The sequence below is a fragment of the Artemia sp. Qi Xiang Cuo genome, chromosome 13, assembly GCF_049724085.1.
Source record: "Artemia sp. Qi Xiang Cuo chromosome 13, ASM4972408v1, whole genome shotgun sequence".
Lineage (NCBI taxonomy): Eukaryota > Metazoa > Arthropoda > Branchiopoda > Anostraca > Artemiidae > Artemia > Artemia sp. Qi Xiang Cuo.
The window spans coordinates 55,111,259-55,123,361 of record NC_142806.1 but is presented as its reverse complement, the minus strand read 5'-3'; positions in this window follow the sequence as shown (position 1 = coordinate 55,123,361).

Sequence of the window (12,103 nt, the reverse complement as noted above, 5' to 3'; positions counted from 1 at the left end):
TGTTCCCCACCCTAACCATTCTATATATCCTGAAAGTTTAAATTTAATAGCCATCCCATATGTATTGCTGGTATAACATATTTACAATCTAAACGAGACATAGTAGGTTCTGATTTTTTTCAACGTTCCCTAAAAAATTTACATAAATACTCTTTATCTCTTTTGGAAAAATCCAGGGTATTACTTGGTTTGAATGGATAGTCTAACTCCTTCAGGTCATCTCCAGAAAATAGCTTATTTTCAATGTGTATAAACCGTTCTATTTTTGACCGTAGAATCACATCCGTTAATACGAGTCTGTTATTTTCAAGATTTTCTGGAACATACGATAAAGGTTACTGTTAAGTCTCGCATCTCTTATCGAGTGTCCCAAAATTCAGGCAAGCTGTAATTGAAAGTTGACAACAAATATTACACAAATTAGAACATATATTACTTTGGAATTATTTCGAAGCCTTTTATAACGCAATTTGACATCCCCATGTGAAAGTAGAAATCATAAAAGGTACAATCCCTCTCCTTCAAATTGACTTTGGAGAAAAATCATTAGTGAAAATGTCAATAAATTTAGAACGTACATTTGCTTTTTGCGAGATTTTCACAACCGTAGCCATTTCGCCTTCTTGCATATGGAACCTCGCGTTCTCTTCTTGTGCATATATCGTCCCATGTCTGATTAATTTAATTATTGAGGGACGTGAGTGGCTCTCGTCCTCAATTCGAGCCCTTGATGGGTGGACAGCCATCGAAATTCTTCTTAGAAAGAAATTAGATTATAGTTTCCTTTAAAAAAATATTTTTACAACTTTTGGGGGAGTTTTATCTTTGAAACTAGCTAAGAATTGCTAATTCATATACCCCCCCCCATTATAAAACCCTCGAAATGTTAATAAATATAGGCATGAAAGCAAATTGCCACTATATAATTAGACTGACAAAGCTCGTTAAACAGCTTATAGGCCTAAATTTATATCAATATCAAATGACAGTTTCAAAAGCTAGCCTAGTAGAACATAAATGTATTCAGACAAATAAATGCTAGATGATTTACACTTAACATAAACTTTATGCAACCCCATCCCCCTAATGTGCAAATGTATACCTTGAATTGGAATATATTGGGGTGGGAGGCTATAATTCATTTCCAATAAAAAAATGATTACTGTATTCGAAAGGAGCATAAAAAAGGCATCGAGTGCTATATCCACATAAGTCAATAATATGATTTGGTAAAAAGTTACCATGCAAATATCTCAATTAATTATTTATAAACAGAACTTACGTGATAAATTTGCTTTGCAATAACATCTAAAACATCCATTGTGTCTTATGTTTGCTCCATAATGCTTTGAAATGAACTGTTACTTTAGCCTCGAAGCGCGATCATTATAAACAAAGTTTCAAGGTGGAATTGTGATAATAACAGAAATTACGTAAATCTATGCTAATGAATTTTCCAGAAGTCTGCTCTGATGTAACTTCCCGTTTGTATTTCCGACTTCTTGATTGGTCTAGAAAGAGGAAGTGGTCTTGTTCTTACACGGATTCTAGTCCTCTGATTGGGTGTCATCTTGTTCGTCCAAGTTGTTCGTACAGTTGTACGGGGCTATAAGATCTCTCCCTGCTGTTATCACCTACATAAGTTTTTTTAATTAATTGTTACTTATCTTTTCAGGTTATATAATGGAGACAGCTAGGTTATAATATTTACATAGAAATTAATTATGATTAAATTATGATATCCTCAAATTAATCAAAATCCTCAATTATCAAATGAATCATGATATCCTCCCATTTGCAGCGTAAATGGGAGGATAGGTCTGTCCAACCGCCTAATATTCTCGCATTTACAGCGCAAATGGGAGGATAGCTTTATGAAATGTTTGTGAATGGTTATCTCTTTTGTCAAGTTCTTTTAGTTTATTTTAGCAGAAAATAGGGCATGTTTGATCCTGGATCTTTTGGATGCGCTGCTGGTTGTGTATAAATGCACTGAGATTCGGGAAAACAGTGCTCCAATGTAAAGGTTTTACACACCCAACCCTGTCCGCTTCCTAGCATCAAACCCGACTCCTTAATATTCTCCCACTAACAGCGCATGTAAATATGTGTCTGTGAGTCCCATAGCTCTATAGACTTCTTGTCCATGGTTATCTTCTAAATGAATTATCAAATTAATTATAATATCCTCCCATGGTTATGGGAGGAATGGTTATCTCTTGTGTAAAGATATTCTAGTTTATTTTAGCAGAAAATAGGGCATGTTTGATCCTGGATCTTCTTGATGCGCTGCTAGTTGTGTGTAAATGCACTGAAATTCGTGAAAACAGTGCTCCAATGTAAAGGTTTTATACAGCCAACCCTGTCCGCCCCCTAGCATCAAACCCGGCTCCTTAATATCCTCCCACTAACAGCGCATGTAAATGTGTCTTGGAGTCCCATAGCTCTATTGACTTCTTCAATTCAATTCAAACTTTGTATTTCCTCCGAATATGAAGAGTAAAAAATAAATAAATAAAAATAATAACCGCTAATCAACAGGCCATAACATTATTTTAAACTATATAACAACAAATACGCAAAGGCCTTCAATCCAAATTACCACACAAATTAACACTTCATTCAGTAGATAATAAATTAACACTTCAGAAATTAACACTTCATTCAAAAATTAAATCAAATAAAATAAATTAAGCTTCGTGCGCAGCTCTATATAAATTATGAGAAAAAATATTTAATTTGGATAAAAAATTCTTTTGCTTTTTCTCCAAAACATCAACAGGGTTTTTTATTTTTATCTTGTCCATGGTTATCACCTATATGTGTTTGTTTAATTAATTGTTACTTATCCTTTCAGGTCATATAATGAAGGCAGCTAGGTTATAATATTTCTATAGAAATTAATTATGATTTGTTTGAATATGAAATAGAAATAGGATTCATTTAAATCAAAATATAGCTTATGATGAAACTTCATAGAGATGACGTTTTTCATATTTTTAATCAAACAGTTCGTGGTAACGAACTGTAAGTAAGGAGCGACCCGGCTCAATGGTAACCGAAACTCTAAAAAACGGAATTTTGGTACCAATAGATACATCAAAAGAATCAAATTTTTATTCTAATTTCAAAAATATAAGTTTCATCAAGTTTAATTATACCCATCAAAAGTTACGCGCCTGAGAAAATTTGGCTGATTTTCGAAAAAAGGGGGAAAGACCCCCTAAAAGTTATAGAACCTTAATGAAATTCATACCATCATATTCAGCGTATCAGATAACCCTACTGCAGAGGTTTCAAGCTCCTATCTACAAAAATGTGGAATTTTGCATTTTTTGCCAGAAGAAAGATCACGGGTGCGTGTCTATTTGTTTTTTTGTTTTTTTCCCCAGGGGTAATCGTATTGACCCAGTGGTCCTAGAATATCGTAAGAGGGCTCATTGGAATGGAAATTAAAAATTCTAGTTCCCTTTTTAAGTGACCCAAAAAAATGGAGGGCAACTAGGCCTCCTCCCACGCTAATTTTTTTCTCAAAGTCACCGAATTAAAATTTTGAGATAGCCATTGTGTTTAGCATAGCCGAAAATCTAATAAATATGTCTTTTAAGATGACTTAATCCCCCACAGTTCCCAGGGAAAGGGCTGCAAGTTATGAACTTTGCCCATTGCTTACATATTGTATTGGTTATTGAGAAGTATACAGACATTTTCAGGAAGGATTTTTTTCTGGTGGGGGGGGGGGGGGGGACTGGAGGAGGGGGTTACTCGGGAGAATCTTTCTGTGGAGGATGTTTCTTTGGGGTAAGGGCCATTTCTATGAAGGGGGAGCCTGATTTCCAAGCATTATTTAAAAAACGATCTGAAATTAAATTTAAAAAAACAAGTACTTTCAACTGAAAGTAAGAAGCAACATTAGAACTTAAAATGAACAGAAATTAATACGTATATGAGGGGGTTCTCCCCAAGTCAATACTTCGCTTTTTACGCTACAGTTTTTTTTTAGTGCTTTCAAAAGATCAATGTATTATAATTAAACGGCCTTTGTGATTCAGGGGTTTGTGAATTACAATTTTTTTAAATTTTTTACGTAAAGAATGGGGTATTGAATAATGGGAGAACCCCATCATATACGTAATAACATATACGTAAAAAAAAACAATAAAAAAAACAAGTGATACGGCTCAATAGTTATCGAAACTTTTAAAAACGGAACTTTGATGTCAATAAATGTATCAAAAGGATGGGCTTATAATGCTGATTCTAAATATATGAATTTTATTAAGTTTAGTATTACTCATCAAAGGCTACGAGCCTGAGAAAATTTACCTGATTTTTTAATGAGGGGGAAACATCCCCTAAAAGTGAAAGAATTTTAATGAAAATCACACCGTCAGATTCAGCGTATCAAAAACCCTCTAACATAGGTTTCAAGCTCATATCTGCAAAAATCTGCAACTTTGTATTTTTTGCCAGAAGAAAAATATACGAATATAGAAGTTCGTTAAGTAAGTTAACTTGTAAATTACGTCAAAACCAATTTTAGAGACAGCCATTTAGCAAAATAAAATTAAAATTTTTACGCAAATGTTGTTTACTTATTCAATGACGGCGAGCCAAAATAAAAGCTGCATTAACTAAAAAACGATCAGAAATTAAATAAAAATAAACAAGTTTTTTAAACTGAAAGTAAGGAGCGACATTAAAACTTAAAACGAACAGAAATTATTCCGTATATAAAAGGGCTGTCCCCTCTCAACGCCTCGCTCTTTACGCTAAAGTTTGACTCTGTCTCACAACTTTATTTTTTAAAACAATAAAAAACTTTAGCGTAAAGAGCGAGGCGTTGAGGAGGGGACAGCCCCTTTCATATACGGAATAATTTCTGTTCGTTTTAAGTTTTAATGTCGCTCCTTACTTTCAGTTTGAAAAACTGTTTTTTTTATTTAATAGAAAACTAAAGTCGAATCAAATTACAGCCATATTTGAAAGAACCAGAGAAAGAGTATTTAAAAGAATAGGACTAACATTGCGCATAAAATAACTTTTTACTTGTGCTTCTGATGTTAAAAGGATGTCTTATCCTCACAGGAAATCCTTTCATACGGAGGCAAAATCTACAAACAGAAAAATTCCTTTCAGTATTTACTCTGACTCCAATTTTTCAAATTTTATTTGCAAGTTTTGAATAACAAAACAGGGAGACTGAGATCTTTCATCTATTTTTACTCCACAAAAGAATATATAACAGCAATAATAGAAGAAAGATCAAAACAGAAAGTTAAAGACATTTCACAAAATTGTGTAAAAAATAATGTAAATAGAAAATGGCTGTAACTCCAAATTTTACCGAAATAAAATGTAAAAACATTAGATTTTAGGATAAATTACAAAAAAAATAAACTTGACAGAAATTTTTAAGTGGTAATTCTTTCAAAATGTTATTCCTTTCCCAGAAGGACATTATCTAGACTAATGGCTATAAGTGGTATACTTCCTTTAAAATGTTACTTCTTTCCAAGAATAATATTAACTAGGCTACACACAGCAAGGCTATAAAAATATATATGAAAAAAATATAAAATTTATAAGTCATATAATTCCTTCACAATGATATTCGTTTCCAAGACAGCATGTAAATAAGATTCATGTTTCTAGCTATCTGAAGTTCCCTTTCGAATTGCATTATTTTAGACCCTAAATAAAGTACTCTCACGTCACTCGCTGCTTGTCTTGCTATGATTGATTAGAATGACAAAATAATGAAATTAGTATAATCGGCTAGCATCCAACTATGCAATATATTACAAATTGGAAAGAATAAAAATAAACATATTCCTAAATAAACCCTAAATAAAGTATTCTCTCGTCACTCGCTGGTTGTCTTGGTATGATTGATTAGAATGACAAAATAATGAAATTAGTATAATTGGCTAGCATCCAACTATGCAGTATATTACAATATAAAAATAAACATATTCCTGTCCCGTCACGTTGTCCTCTTGTCAAAAGGAATCCTTTGTATGGAGTCTACAAAAATTAAGAGTAATTTTTCTAAAGTATAGACATTCAGTTTAAATATTGAGTATATACAACGGCTATCAAGAATAAGATAAATGGTCGGTGAAATAACATTTACTACAATTGTAAAATTTTGTTATTTAAAACCTCTCCCTTTTGGTTTGCTTCGAAATAATGCATGTTTAAAGTGAATGATAAAAGTAGCTGTATAATATTTACGATCGTTCCTAGAATTACACTCTCTGGATAGCCTGAGATACGAGGATCTGAGTTTTAAATGCTTTATTGACGGCAATTAAAAATGTGAAAGTACTTTCTATTTTACCTTAATCATAAAAATGGGTTTAACTAATGTAATCTTAAACCATGTGGCAGTCAAATTCATCTGGTCATTGTATCTTAAACTACATGGTAATCTATCGAATCCGATCTGTAATGTAATCCAATCTTTGAAGCATCCATGTCGTTTTGACTTCACACGACGTAAGCATTACAGCTATGCTAGCGTCCCTGGAATCCTTTTCAGTAAACGAAGAAATAGCCACTCTCAACAGAGTGGTTGAACAGCTTATTGGCAATCATAAAATATGTACAACATTTTTTTTTACCTTACTTTTGAACATTATGTAGTTCTTGTATTCCTAAAATCTCTAGTAATGTATTTTTCGCCCTAGTCTAATCTAATACGTAGTAACTAATCTAATATCCAATATCGATTGGGTTGAATACTCTATAAAACGGAATATCCGTGCTTTCAATTTGTTCTTCCCATGCAGATGCATCTGGGTTAAGAACCCCGGGAACTGCAAAGTAGCAAACTTTTAGATCTGGGAATGTGTCCCCAATTTCAGTCCAATGACAGGTCTCACACAACCAAACTTTTGATTCTTGGAATGGAATTTCTCACTTAGTGCACTTTTAATTATTAATGGATTTGCGATGCTGTTCTCATAGTCAATTCTTTCAAATAGAGCCTCCCAAAATTCGCATAATGACTACTGCCTCTGCTTTGAAAAACCACAATGACTTGGAAGTAAGCTACTAAGCTTCTTTGTTGATTCCTTCTTTTGAAGAGATGACAATGCAAGACGTTCAATTTCTTTTGAAACTGGGCCTTTCAAATGGGCAAGCGTGTCAAAGAGTACTTCGTGCATGCTAAAGAGACACTGAACAGCCGAGTTTACATAACGCGAAACTTTGTCAAGATTATTTAGCCCTTTCCTGCCTCCTCCAATTCCTGGCTTGTAAAGACCATGTGAAGTGTCTTGGTTTTTGGCACGTTTTGGAGACAACACTTCCTTAACACTTATTTTTCTTTTACTGTTAGTATACTCTTGGATTCTTACACTTGTTTTTCCGTGTTTCTGGGGTCTGTCGGGTGTGGTCTCTTTGCAAACCATTGGCTGCTTAGGTCTGTCAAAAAGACAGAGATTTGGTCTGTATTTACTTCTTAGACGGTTGTATTCTGTGATTGGCTCACTGTCGGCAAAAATTTTTTGGGATTCAATTATATGAGATATAATCCAGCCCCACTTGTTACTTTAACAAGGCAATATAAATCATTCCTGGTCCAAAACATCTGTTTCCAGCATCAAGTATAGCATACTCTAAGCTAATGCCTTGTGACTTATGAACGTAATAGCAAAAGCTGTAGTGGAAACTTCTAGTGTAATAGACTTGTTTTAACGCTTTAAATCTCACAGGTTCACGGGATATTTCAACCATGTTTTTTTTACCGGCAAATTGTACATTGATGCTACCAATTTCACCATTTGATTGACTTTTAAATCCTGTGACATATCCCATTGACCCATCAACTAATCTTTTGTCAACAGCAATATTTCTTTGAAGCATAACTTTTGCCCCAGTGCACAACACCAGATTCTTTGATGCACCGCCAGTAAGTTTATTGTCATCTTTAAAACGAATGACATTCTTCTCTGCATCTCCCTCAATTCGCTTATCTTTAAACGACCGAGGAAAGTTGATCAATCACAGAAATTTGAGCTGGTTTTTGGTTAAAATATTGTATTCACTAGTTTATAATCATCATTTGTGGGCATAAAAATAACAGGAGACTTTCCTTCATTAATCAGTCGTAAATATAAATTTTAAACTTCTTGGGGGGTAGCTCTTAAGTCTTTACCAAATTTTCTTGCGTTGAGATAATGAAGTTGGGTCTCTTCACACTTTCCAACTCGAACATTTGCTAAAGTTTCTCTTTGCTCTTTGTCTCTTTTTTGTCTCTTGTTGATAGTCAGTTGATATCAAACTCATTCCATAGGTCAATATACGAATGGATAATCAAATCATGGATAATCATGTTGATGATCAAACTCATTCCATAGGTCAAATATACCAATGAAACCAATACGATTTCGAATTTCAAGACGCGTGAGAGAAGCATATTTTGGATTTGCTAAAACTGGTCGTAGTTGAAGAAGATCACCGAAGAGAACACAGTTACTATTTCCCATTGAAAGATTGTTTGACATAATCTCTGTAAGACGCAAGTGAATATACATCGTCATTAATGACGAAACCATGCTTATCTCGTCAATGATAAACAGACATATTCGCGACAATTTTTTCCGCAGTGTAAGCAACTGTTCAGTTGAGAGAGGAGCATATGTTGCCGTTGTTTGCATGTCCACACGCAAATTTAGACATTAATGCATTGTTACACCTTTTATGCTGCTAGCTGTAAGTCCTGTTGGGGCCATAAAGACCACTGGGCAGATTTCTTTGCTATATTGGTTACAGAGCATTGTTCGAGTAACATCAATGACTCGTGATTTTCCTGTTCTTCCTAATCCTGAAACGAACATTTTGAGTGATTTTTGAGTGTTTCCACGATTGACGATAGCCAAGACTTTGTCAACTATTTTCCTTTGATCAATATTAAGTGATTTGTAGTCTAATTGTAACTGATCCATTGTGTCAAACTCCAAAATCTGTCAGTTTGCTGCTGTCAGGTCCTCCAGTGCATCAACAACTCTGTCAATTACTTCTCCTTGTATTTCGTTATTGGAATCATCTATTTCTTCAAAAATTGTAGTCTCATTATCAATTTCATTTTGGTGAATTGCTTTAGCTCTCTCTTGGACTTTCTTTTCAAATTCTTTGTCAATTTTGAATTTGGACACCAGTTTTTTGTGATAGTTCACCATTTCTGGATATTTTTCCACTTCAATACAGTATGTTTCAAAACTGGTTAGGCCACTGACTATAATATCACTTTCTTTTCTCCATGGTGTAAAAAGTTTGAGAAGCATGGTATAATAAAATTCATTCTTCTTGACAGATTTGAGGGGATTAACTTTTTTGTGCTTAATGATGTAAGGTCTATGGTTTCGCTTTTTTAAGTAGAATAAACCATTTTTTAGTCTCATACTCTCATCCTTTCCTTGTTTTTCACGTTCATACCAACTGAGCAGTTCCTATAAATTGATATTTTCCAAACTGTCTTGTCTATTTGTATACATATCAGATACCCAGTGGGTGACAAATAAATCTGAGCTTTCTGGGTCTTTTTCCGCAAGTTCATTTATTTACTTATAGGTTTTCAGTGTCCTTTTCAATTCTGTTTGTTTTGATAAATCGACAAATCTAAATTGTCTTGAACAGCTATACAATTTAGTACCAAAAAGCCTATCAGCTGCTTCAATGGCACCAACTTGGCGTGTTGTCCCTGAGTTTAATAAATAAGACCAAGCTTTTTGACAAATGGATTTAAGGGATTTGTTAATTTCTTCCCACTTATTGTCAACATCAGAACTTTCTACCTTCATCATGTAATCTGTGATATAATATGGTAGTTTTGAATCAATATGAGCAATATACTGAACGTCAACATTGAATAAATTTGCCATTAACAGTGAAAGGCTATAGTCATTAACATAGCGCTCAGTGTCTTTACGTTGAAGGTAGCAAATTCTCTTACGTGTTTTCTTGCGGTTTGATCCGTGAGCTAAGCAGTCAATAATGGCATGCATCTCCGTCTTTTCTTTTAAAGGACGTAGAAATCCAAATATACAGTAACTGATCTATTTTTGGTTTCTTTTGATTTATCGCTGGCAGTATTTGTTGCATCGGTGTATTTGATGACTGGCAACCAATTTGTGGAGTGTTGGACTTGTTAATTTATCTGGAAGTTAACAAGTGATAATACTGTCTAAATATTCGACCACTTCATCGATTGACGACGTTCCAATAACAGGCACATTTGCTATCCAAAGAATACAGTGCACATAAGGTGTTCCTCGTGCTTGATGCTCTATGCGCCAAAAATTATCCTTTACTTTTCCAAATATAGGTTTGTCCTTCGCACATATTAGTTAGTTAAAGATCACTCTCCATTTTTGTTGAAAATGCACAGATACGAAAATAGGATCCATAGAAGTCAATTCTCCTGCAGTCATCTTATTTTCATATTTTTTTGTTTATCGTATTTTTTTTTTTTATCGTATTTTGTCTGGCATATTTTTGTTTATTTATCGTAAATGTTTGATAAATCCTGGAGAATACAATTCAGCACAAGAAAGTTTAATGAATAGCGTTGGTGGACCCTCTTGCTCTATCATTGCCCTTACATTACCAGTAAGTACCTGAAAATATTGGGGCGAACATCTGATTCTGGATTGTAGAGAAAATATTGAAGACTCCATATCTCCATCTCGATTTTTGAGACGATCCATAAAATCGCGGGCGTTTTGGTTAGGTCGTACAGTGCGCAGCATGTGACCAATTCTATTACAGAGATGTGAAAGTTCTTGAACTTGAAAGTTTTGGAATAAGTATTGTATATCTTGACAAAACTGTGGATGTCTACTTAGAAGACGGCATTTGATGCAATCAGAATTCCTAATATAAAATTGGTGGGTTATGTCTCTCATTTAGTTTTTTTCGTCGGGAAAAAGATTAGGGGATGCCATAACATCAATTCCTTCTTGAAACAAATCTTCACGTGTACCAACCAGTTTTTCATTCGAAGTTGATCTTAGTCAACCTTCTTATTTTTCTGGAAGTCTTCTATTAAGTCTTTTGGGACTGATCTGTCTAGTGGCTGTATTGAAAAATGTTCAACCAAGTTAGATCTCGCGACATTAGATAACTTTTCTTATATAGCACCTTCTGGTATACTATGTGGGGTCTATTGACCTTCTTCTTTTTCCAATAGGCGATTTGTAAGTACTTACTCCTATTCTTCTATTGTGAACGCTTGTATATTTTTATGCAAATAATTGCTGTCTTTCAACCAAAGACTTTTCCGGAGGTATTTCTGCATTTGCTTGAACATCTACTGGCAAATAAACGATTCTTCCTTTAAGAGCATTAATTAATTCAGTTCCTGGTCTCTTTGATCCCATTACTTGTCCTAGTCTTAAAATAGTTAGAGAGGGCATGAAACACCGAATTAGTGCTAATTCAAATTTGTTCAATGTTGCTATGCATTCGGAGGTGCTTTCACTTGAAGATTATTTGCAACAGAACGAACATTGTCTTTACATGAAAGCATTTTGCTTGTGCAGTATTCATATAATTGAAATATATCTAATATAGTCTCCCTCCAGCCAGTGGAAAATCTAATTTCTTGTCTTTCCTCCGTGGATCCTGAAGTTGTACTAGGATATTTTCACCGTAGTAAAAAAAAAAATTGCTCGTCCTGTATTTTTAATTGGTATTGTCTTGTATACATCACCTACTTGACCATAACTTTTGCATTTATTTGTGCCACAGTTCTTATAAGCGGTTTCAAAATGAAAAGCTTCACTGTTCTCACAATGTTTTAGAGTATTTTCCATTGCAACCATGAATTGAGATGCTTCCGGCACATCAAATGAATTAGGTAGGTTCTGTACAAATTTTTTGCATTGATTTCTAATGTTCACATGCAGTTTTGCCAATGAATTAGATACTGTATTTACAATTTCTTTGAATTTTTCTAAAAGTAGTTTGATTTCAACCATAGAATTGTCTGTATCGTTAAGAGCGTAAAAAGAAGAGGCATCTTGTAATGCTTCAAAGTCTGATATTCTTGGCAAAATTTATTTTCTTGTTAATAAACAATGTTTTTTTATTTTTT